Source organism: Denticeps clupeoides, chromosome 14 (genome assembly GCF_900700375.1).
Source record: "Denticeps clupeoides chromosome 14, fDenClu1.1, whole genome shotgun sequence".
Taxonomy (NCBI): domain Eukaryota; kingdom Metazoa; phylum Chordata; class Actinopteri; order Clupeiformes; family Denticipitidae; genus Denticeps; species Denticeps clupeoides.
The window spans coordinates 20,880,345-20,891,420 of NC_041720.1; positions in this window are offsets into that span (position 1 = coordinate 20,880,345).

Genomic DNA, 11,076 nt, shown 5'->3' on the forward strand with positions numbered 1-11,076 from the left:
GCTCTTCAGAAAGGTCCCGCACTCATCTGAGCGGCCTGGAGGCAAATTCCCAGCCCCGCGGTCTTCCTGCCTCATTGTCCCGCCCACCCCCCACCCCTTTAGAAAATCCTCCCTTTACTCAAAGTAAATGGCCATTCTCTCTTTTGACGGTGGAGTTAATAGGAAACTGGTCTAATTTGTCTTTGCTCTGAAGTTAATCTCCCTTTTGATTGTGGAGTGAATGGAGTTCAGACGGAAACGGGTCTAATTTGTCATTAATCTAGTTAATCTTTCAGATTTCAACATCAAATTCAGTCATTGTCAAAAATACAGTTGAAATGACAGAATGTCATCCAGCAAGTAAACGTTGTAAAAGTTGATGCTGATAAAAGTACATTTCGTTGGTTACAGAAAGTCATTCAGAATGGTGATTATAAATGGCCACCATTAGTTCCGCATTTAACAACGTCGTGAGGATATAGAGACATTTATAGCATTGATCAGATGCCCTTATCCAGAGCGACTTACAATCAGTAGTTACAGGGACAGGGACAGCACTGTCTTGCTCAGGGACACAATGGTAGTAAGTGGGATTTGAACCTGGGTCTTCTGGTTCATAGGCGAGTGTGTTACCTGCTAGGCTACTACCACCCTACCTGTGGCCACCACTATGTGTGCATTATACATTTTTAATTTTGCCAGTTCGAGTGCCACTGAGGTGCCACTGAGCAAAGCACCGTCCCCCCCACACACTGCTCCCCGGGCGCCTGTCATGGTGCCCACTGCTCACTCAGGGTGATGGTTAAATGCAGAGGACACACAAGTGCTGTGCTGCAGTGTTTCACAATGACAATCACTTCACTTTCACTTCAATTTCATACTGAACAATTTTAGCTTAGATTCAGTTGAACGTAAAGTAATAGAAATTTTACATGGTTCATCCCCAGAAAAGTTGTATAAAGTCAGAAAAATTCTATCAAATCAGCTTTTTATCCCAGTTACTTCAGGAGTTTCTAATAAATGTCCCGACATGTTTTCATATATTTTTGTGTTTTAAATTTTGTTCAGTTTCTGAAGTACATTAAAAATATCCCTGACTTTACCACCCGAAAGAACCATACAGGCAAATGTGAAGACAGTGAAACCGGAGCACTTGATGACTGGCCTTTGATTGGACGGTTCGATGACTCCTCGCTCTGCAGAACACCCCCCAGAATCTGTCTCACATTTCCTCACACTCATTTCAAGTCGCTGCTGAATTGCTCCCAGGTGCTCCATTCACCTGACTCCACCCACACGCTGAGAGAAACCACGCCCTCTTCAATCATGTCTTTGAAGCTGCAGGAAACAAGGACAGCAAACAACATGCTGGGTCTTTGTGGTCCATTCAGCAACATTCTGTGAATTAAGTATCTTTTAGATACTTATATGTAATTCAATGACTCTATATAGACAAAATGTAGACAGTAAATCTGTCATTAGAGGGTGGCATCATACGACAATATGCTACACAAATGAATTTTTCCCCTATTATTTTTTTCTGGATCAGAAAACGCTAGGACAAAATTGGTGCAATTGTGGTATGAATTATGAGTCAGTAGATTCTTGTCACTTGAACACAAGTAAAAGCAGTTAGACAGGGTTATATTTAGAGTAAAAGAAGTTAAATGGAGCGATATTTACTGTTAAAACAGTTCAATGGAGTGATAACTACACAAAAAGCAGTTAGATGGAGTGATATTTACTGTTAAAACAGTTCAATGGAGTGATAACTACAGTAAAATAAGTAGGATGGAGTGATATTTGCAGTAAAAGCAGTTAGATGGAGTGATATTTACTGTTAAAACAGTTCAATGGAGTGATAACTACAGTAAAATAAGTAGGATGGACTGATATTTGCAGTAAAAGCAGTTAGATGGAGTGATATTTACTGTTAAAACAGTTCAATGGAGTGATAACTACAGTAAAATAAGTAGGATGGAGTGATATTTGCAGTAAAAGCAGTTAGATGGAGTGATATTTACTGTTAAAACACTTAGATGGAGTGATAACTACAGTAAAATAAGTAGGATGGAGTGATATTTGCAGTAAAAGCAGTTAGATGGAGTGATATTTACTGTTAAAACACTTAGATGGAGTGATAACTACAGTAAAATAAGTAGGATGGAGTGATATTTGCAGTAAAAGCAGTTAGATGGAGTGATATTTACTGTTAAAACACTTTGATGGAGTGATAACTACAGTAAAATAAGTAGGATGGAGTGATATTTGCAGTAAAAGCAGTTAGATGGAGTGATATTTACTGTTAAAACAGTTCAATGGAGTGATAACTACAGTAAAATAAGTAGGATGGACTGATATTTGCAGTAAAAGCAGTTAGATGGAGTGATATTTACTGTTAAAACACTTTGATGGAGTGATAACTACAGTAAAATAAGTAGGATGGAGTGATATTTGCAGTAAAAGCAGTTAGATGGAGTGATATTTACTGTTAAAACACTTCGATGGAGTGATAACTACAGTAAAATAAGTAGGATGGAGTGATATTTGCAGTAAAAGCAGTTAGATGGAGTGATATTTACTGTTAAAACAGTTCGATGGAGTGATAACTACAGTAAAATAAGTAGGATGGAGTGATATTTGCAGTAAAAGCAGTTAGATGGAGTGATATTTACTGTTAAAACACTTCGATGGAGTGATAACTACAGTAAAATAAGTAGGATGGAGTGATATTTGCAGTAAAAGCAGTTAGATGGAGTGATATTTACTGTTAAAACACTTCGACGGAGTGATAACTACAGTAAAATATGTAGGATGGAGTGATATTTGCAGTAAAAGCAGTTAGATGGAGTGATATTTAAAGGTTAGCACTGTGAAGAACTCCTCTCAGCCAGTTCACATTTGATTGTCTCTGGGTCCTCTGATATGTACAATAATTTATAGAACTAATGTTAAAGCATATAAAGCATTTTAGTCATTTTAGTCCTTCTCCAACAGATCATAGAGCCATGTCTGTGATAATATCAGGTAATTGCGTAGATTCCCGAGTGAACAGCTTCCCCTATTCTGTCAGCTGGAAACTAAAACAAGACATTTTTTTTGTTTAAGTAAAAAAGTTATTATTTTAAAATAATTAAAAACTGATCTAAAGTGCAGCAGGTCTTCAAGGGCACCCAACAACCCCATGGGTGGAGGCGGGTGGGGAGCTGTCAGGAGTGGGGGCGGACATGGTTTGTTTGGGTTGTGGGAAAATGGACTCTGGGGGGCGTGGATGGAGGGGCCAAACGCCCCCATTCTGTTTCAGAGATCAACCGATTATCAGTGTATTAATTATGAGATGCAGTTTTGCCCTTGAGTACAAATAGAAACATGAAACCAGTGTCATAAAAAGATCCTCTCATCGTGTCTGTTGTGGGAAATAACGCTTTTTCCAGCTTTGTATGACTGTGTGAGGGGGGAAAAAGTGTAAAACAATGAATCAAAACCCCAAACTAGTAAATAGAGCATGTAATTATGGCAAATTCTCTCCCCGGGGACAGCTTATGGACACAGACCAGCTGACCCTCCTGTCTTTGCTGGCCCGGCCCTGGGCTCTGGTGTCTGAAGATGCCCCTGAGACTGCAGGCTTTCTCATGGGCCAAGATCAAGGCTTCCTTTCATTGCTGACGTCCCCGCATAGGAAACAAGTACCCAGTGTCATACAGCTAAACCTAGATTCTCAAAATCTTAATCTTAAATATTACTTTACAATATATTACTCTTCAGGTTTTGCTATTTAAAATTTGTGAAAATTCCGTTACTTGGAAATTTGTAATATTCACTGGTTCAACAAGCATAATGACTAAATGCCATTTCTCACCTAGACCTGATCATAACATTACTTTGCAGAATTACAGCAGGAAAATGATGAAAAGGCTGCAACTGATGATGCGACTAATACATTTCTGATTGTGAGATTTACTATGTGTATTAAGTTCAGCCTCATGAGCTAGCCTTGCCTTGTTTATCAGATCTTGCTATCTTCTCATGATGAGATTCTGTGCTTTCTTAAAATCAAACAAAGATCAAATGAGTGAGGCCCAGGAACTGGTCCTTGAGGGACAAGGACCTTATTGGCTCCATCATTGGCCAACAAACCCAAACAGAATCTGAACAGAAGTTGGAATCATACAAAACTAATAATGTGGTAAGTGCGGTTGTCACCATCACAACTGGGGGTGATAAGTAGCGGGAGGCTGAACGCTAATCACACAACAACTTTAACCGATAGTAATTCTGCAAAAAAGAGTGAAGAAGTCCCCTCTCTTGCACTTAAACCCGCAGCGACAGACCACTCCCCTCACGGGTGATAGCTGCCTGGTGACATAGGTCAGCTGGGGAGGGGGTCGAGGATCAAAGCAGCCCCGCTGTGACACCCAGTCCCATGGAAAATCAGGGTTTTGTCCCGGGCCCTTTTCATTCATGCCCTGGCTCCAGTCCCCTGGCCTGTGGAGGAGGGAGGTGGTGCTTGTTTTGGGGAGGAGGGTGTTTTTTTAACGCTGAGAACTTTAAAAACCTTCAGGAATAACGTGCAGAAGCAGAGGTCTCAGGTCTAAGTATGTGGGCAGAGAGGCTATGAGCTCAGCGCAGTGGGCTTATAGTCGGACACTTTAATGGGCTGAATAGAAATGTTCTTTGACTGAATTTTGGTGCAATTTTCTGCCAGCCGCTTGGTTTAGAAGGAGCCCCGTGGCAACATGCCCTGGTACCCGCCAAAGCAAATACTCACAGTCATTTTTTTTACATTCATGAGGCCCACTGTGGGCAGATTTCCGCCGCGCTCTTACAGTCAGGCCCTTCCTGAAATGAGACTCCTCATGTTCCACTGTACTGCCAAGTGGGCACTCGGCTCCCAAAGCTGTTCTCTGTGCGCCAGTTTATTATTACTGCCAGGGACCAGTTTTAACCTGTTGATACAACCATCAGATTAGGGCGTGGGGAAGGGGGGGCCGTAATTGCTGGTGACCCTTTTCATGTCTTAATCACTCCCCTCCCCTCCCGAACGCAGCTCAGGTCTCCACTTCGGGTGTCAATGCACTTACTGTCACTTTTGTGTCCAATTTATAGAATTTATTGAACTTGTACACATTTGACGTAGTTGGTATTCATGTATGGTGATTAATGCTGGTGTATTTTTACGTTGATGTAGATCAGTGATAATCCGGCACATCGGCATGGCTGGAGTTTAACAAGGCCAGCGAAGCCACACTTGTCAGCAGCCAGCCCACCCCTCAGCCCGGCTCCACCGTCTGGGTAATTACAGCTCATTTGCTCAATTACAGGCCGAGGCCACTCGGCACGGTCGCCTCTCTAAATATTTGCACAGGCCCAACACAAGTCCATTTTCCATCTTATACTCTCCCAACCTCTCAGCCTTCAATGTCAGATGATGACGGGGAAGAGGATTCTTTTTCCCAAAGTTACAGAATACGATGGTGCTCAAAAGTTGGTGAAACCTTTACAATTCTCCATATCGACACCAGACACAAATCATTATCTTCTATCATTTATTTATTACAATTACCATATCCACACAATTATAAAATACCGTACAATTACATCTGTAGGTGGTAAACGGGCAAGTTGCAAAAAAAAAAAAAAAAAACAACAACGTACCATCCCTCTCCAGGACAGTAGCCTACTATGTGGTACATTAATGCACTTAAAAAGTGAACACTGGCAAAGATCTGGCACATCTACTATTCTAGCAGTGACGCAATGTAAATAATCCAGGTCTCAGCAGGTTTGATTTACATTATGTCAACGCTCAAATATTACATGTGACAGATTAATCCACTTTTTTCAGTGTGGGCGCCAGTCAAATCCTTCACTCTTGATGCGACCTCTGGACAGGGTCAGATTACAAGATCACATTTTTTTGATGGTCGCACCGGAAAAACGATATCTACTTGACTACTTGCTTTTCAGTGTTTTGGCTGAGAGTGTCACTTTATCGCTTTAGACATTTTACTGTTTTGTTTGGTCATTGATATTTAACTTATTTTATTCAATTTAATAACATATTAAAAATGTAAAATGATAAAGGGACCCATAACAAGATAATGAAGAGAATTTTGTAAAAAATTAATATTATCAGTAAAATGCAACTAATCTCCACTAATAACAAATGATTTCACCAATTGTACTAAATCTTAAACCGGAATTCCACAAAAATTGTGTCTTTTGTGATAAAACTAATATTGTGTGAAAACTGTTTCAAAAGGTTTTTTCAGTACGTTGTCAATTGTGTGTTTGTTAGAAGAGATTTTACTTTATGTTTTAATATTGTTTTTTCCAACTGAGTTATTAGAAGGAATTCCTTAATTGTGCTAATTTCTTCTTTTGTGAATTATTAATAATAATTAAAAAACGCACAGTGGAAGATTATTGGTTGTTTTTGGTGATTCGATTTTCAGGATTTTGGATTTCCAGCTCAGCGGCCTGAAGCGGAAGGGAAGTTGGTGAATATTTGTGGGGCAGAGGACCGTGGTTGCAGTTTCTTTTTTTCTGCACGTTGTTTGCGTCACGTTCTATAAGAATGGGGGACCCGATGGCTCCAGCCGACACAGAGGGCCGAATCAGAGGAGCGATCAGGCCTGCTGCCCCCCTGGCTTATTGAATTACCTAATTGGGCTAAAGAGCTCTGGGCCTTTTGATGTGTACATATCATTCTGAAGACTGAGGGACTTTCAGATCGGAGGGACGCGGTCCTTTGATGTTTAAATGAAAACAAACACAGCCGAGGCCAAATGCCGAGCCAGAAAATGAAGCTCTATGATATCAGCGCCAACTCTGGGATCTGCAGGGGATGTGAAACCACTTCCTGTTTATGTTGGGAACAGTTATTACTGTCAGTACTTGGTCATGTGTGTAGATCTCAGTGAGGACCAGTGTTGTGCAAATTACAGAAAACGTGTCATTATATGTGTGTCACTTCTTTCAAAGGTATTTGATCTTATGAATATAAAAGTAAATAACTTTTCTAATATTTCAGCCCTTTGAATAGACACTACTGGTTTGTTTAAATAGGATGCTTTAATAGCCCCTACTTTCATGTTTTCATGTGTCTAAAATGCATCTGTTTGTTATGTGCTGAATATGCTTCTACTTTTTTTTTTTAATGTTGTGTGATATATTTTATTCATCCTTCAATTCAAATGCTTATTTACAGAATTTTATTCTGCCACACATGTCCTTGTTCAAATCAGTCAGTATTTTAATATTCAAATCCCCCACTCTTTAGCCGGAGCAGAACGTGTTGAAAGCGCTCCTGGGGCCATGAAGGGATTTATGCCATTTGGAATTGCACTGACTGCCTTTTAAAACCCAAATTGTTGATGGGCCGGACTTCATCCCAGAAATGTGTGTCAGGTTGTGTTGGGTTGTCAACTGAAGAAGAATTTACTGAATTAGTAATCCTTCTACCCACATTCTACACTTCCTTTCTGTGTATATAAAAAATGTGCCTGATAATCCATCTGATAATCATCTGCTGGAACATACTACCTCAATATTACATCATAATACATAACTGGACGCAAATAATGTCTACATGCCATATTTCCTGGATGTAATCCAGTGCTGACCAGAGGAGGATGGGGCAGTGGTGGCCCCGTAATCAGAAGGGTTTGAAAAAAACGCCGAGGTGCCACTGAGGTGCCACTGAGTAAAGCACAGTCCCCACACACTGCTCCCCGGGCGCCTGTGGTGAAAAGCAGAGGACACATTTCGTTGTGTCACCATGTGCTGTGCTGCACAGTTTTTCCTTCCCACTGTCACCTTTTGCTGCTCACTAGGGGCCTTCAACACTGTTCTGGTGCTTTGTGCCAATATACATTGTAAAAATGTACAGTTGTCTGCTTTATAAAGGCGGGACCAGAAACTGGCAGTCATTGAAAGTGCATTTCTGACCGGTTTTCATGGGTCTGGTTTCATTACCTAGACGCTTGTTTGCCTTGTCTAGCATGTCTTATGCTGCAGCAAAATGGTCCCAGTAAAGTCTGGGTCCCGTGTTGGTGAGGCGGGGGCTACTCTTGGTGGTCCCCGACTCTCTCCTGCCCAGGGAAACTGATACTCACGGAGGCGGGGAGCGAGATGGCGGGTAGCGTGTGGCTGTTTGACAGGGGTGGATTTCAGGCTGGCGTCCCCAGAGACCAGACGCGCTCCGGTATGAATATGACTCACATGTGTGTGCGAGGGGCCGGTGGGGGGGGAAACATTGGTACATTAACCCTGGCCTTTCATCACTGACGGGCCCCTAGGCAATCCATCCAGCGTTATGACTGACATTAAACACGTATATTAATATCATCATGAAATAATAAGGGCTGAAATAAACCTCTGAATTGCACCCACTTAGTCCCTAACACTGCAAAAAAAATCTCAGAATCCAACTTAGATCCCTTTTATACATATATAAGTTTTTCATACACGTTGAGTTCGCAAACCGAGTGGACAAATAAAGACCAGTGAGGACAAATCTGACACACCCAGTTATCATTAACAGTGAATGCACATTTAACCATATTTTACTGTTCTGTTGTGGGAACGACAGCAAAATGGTCAAAATCCACCTGTTAATGTATTTTCCACTGGCATAGTACCATTATCTATAATCTTGGTTTGAAATCATTCCAGATCAGAAAGGAATGAACCCAGATTTGGTTTCAGCCAACCATTTGATATTGAGACCAGTTACAGACCAGTTACAGTGTTCAATTTTGCACATGGCACCAGCGGGAATTAAAGCGTCTGGTTTACTCTGCTAACAGTACTGTGACGTAAATCATGAGAATGACCCCTGATGCTCCAACTGGCTCGTTGTAAAGTGCCTGCTTCACAGGCAAAGAAGGAAAGAAATTATTAGGAAAAGTTATTGACTGCTCCTGTCAAAGATGAAAGTACAAAAATGCAGCATGAAAAATGACCTAATATGTCATGACATTAATAGGCAGTCAACAGAAACTGGAATGTTGGGGATTATGTTGCTTGTTGCTTTTATTCAGCTTTTATTTGCCTTTTTATTTTCCTTCATTCGTATATATTATTATCCCTGAACTGTCCTACTGTATCACCAGCATTTTCAATGCAGTTCAAATGAACTCCATCCATAATCCAATAAAGCATTATTAGATTAGTTTTAACCCATAGGCTCTACTAAATTGCAGTTAACAAGAGTGACTCCATTTTGAAGACTCCCAGCTGCTTTTCATGCAAAGCCATGATGGGTACACTCTTCTGGCATCTACTGTTGCTAAAATATGTTTTCATGAGGATATATAAAAGGGTGTGTGTGTGTGTGTGTGTGTGTGTGTGTGTGTGTTTTGCTTTGCACACTCTTGACTTTCTCTCAGTCAGCCTCGCGAGGTTGTCACCTGTCTTGGGTACGGAATGTATTTAGAACCCCTTAAATTTTTAAGTTAATTTTTCTCTCAGTAATGTACACGCCATTTTGACAGAAAAACACTGAATTGTTGACATGTTTGCAGATTTATTAACAAAGAAAAACGGAACTATCACATGGTCCTAAGTATCCAGACCCTTTGCTCAGTGTTTCGTATTTTTGATCTAATACAGTCTTTTTGGGAAAGACGTGCAACATCTGGATTTGGGGATCCTCGCCAGTTCAGGCAGGTTGGATGGTAGGTGGTGGACAGCCATTTATAGGTCTCTCCAGAGTTGGACCTTGACTCTGGCTGGGCCATTCAAGAACAGTCACGGAGTTGTTGTGAACTTCTTTGTTATTTTGGCTGTGTGCTTAGGGTCAGTGTCTTGTTGGAAGGTAAACCTTCCATATATAGACAGGGGTGTGGCTTTCCTAATCAAGTCCAGTCAGTAGAATCAAACACAGCAGGCCTCAAATGAAGGTGTAGAACCATCTCTAGGACGATCAGAAGAAATGGACAGAACCAGAGTTAAATATATGAGTATCACAGAAAAGGGGCTGAATACTTAGGACTATGTGATGTTTCAGTTTTTTGGTTAATAAATCTGCAAAAAAGCCAACAATTCTGTGTTTTTCTGTCAATATGGGGTGCTGTGTGTACATTATTAACTGATGCATGATCTGACAAATGAATGATCTGAATACTTTCCGTGCCCACTTTATGTCTTGTAAAGAGTTACTTCATTTTCTTCTTAACATGTTTGAGAACATTAGTTGTGTTGTTCAGTTATGGGGTTGGTACAAAGATCTATAAGCCCTATTTTAGAGCTGTTTTAATCATTATTATGGCAAGAACTAATCAACTAAGTAAACTGACATGAAGATCAGTCAGTCCATAAAATTTCAAGAACTAATCTTTGTATCTTCACATTTGTTGAAATGCAGCTGCAGAGACCATTAAACTGGCTCTCATGAGGACTGAAACCAGCACCTCAGATTAGATCAGACATAAATACATCACAGAGTTCAAGTAGCAGATGCATCTCAACATCAACTGATCAGAGAAGATCACGTGAATCAGGTCTTCATGGTCGAATTACTGCAAATAAACCACTTCGGAGGAAGAACAAAGAAAAGAAGAGGAGTTGCTGGGGCCACACTATAGACCAGGTGTTTTACTTGGAGCAAAGTGCTTTTTCTTATTCATCAAATTACTCAATTGTTGTCTCGTCAGGGTTGAACGGCACCAGTACCTGTGGCTCAATTTCCTCATTAGATTCCTTGTAGACGGTTTCTCCCCTAAACCAGGGGTTCCCAAACCTTTCAGCTCACGACCCCGTAATAACCGTGCTAGTGACTTGTGACCCTCCGAAGTGGTTAAAAAATACAAATGTTGCGCGCAATGGTGCGCCAATAAGCCAATCCACACATGAGCATGACAACAAAAAAGAGCAACCATATGATTTTTTAAAAATGTGCTATTTACTCATTTGTTTCATTTCAACAAAATTGAGTCCATTCAGTTTTTCAAATAAAGTAAAGTGAAGTGATTGTCACATGTGATACACAGCAGCACAGCACACGATGCACACAGTGAAATTTGTCCTCTGCATTTAACCCATTACCCTGAGTGAGCAGTGGGCAGCCATGACAGGCGCCCGGGGAGCAGTGTG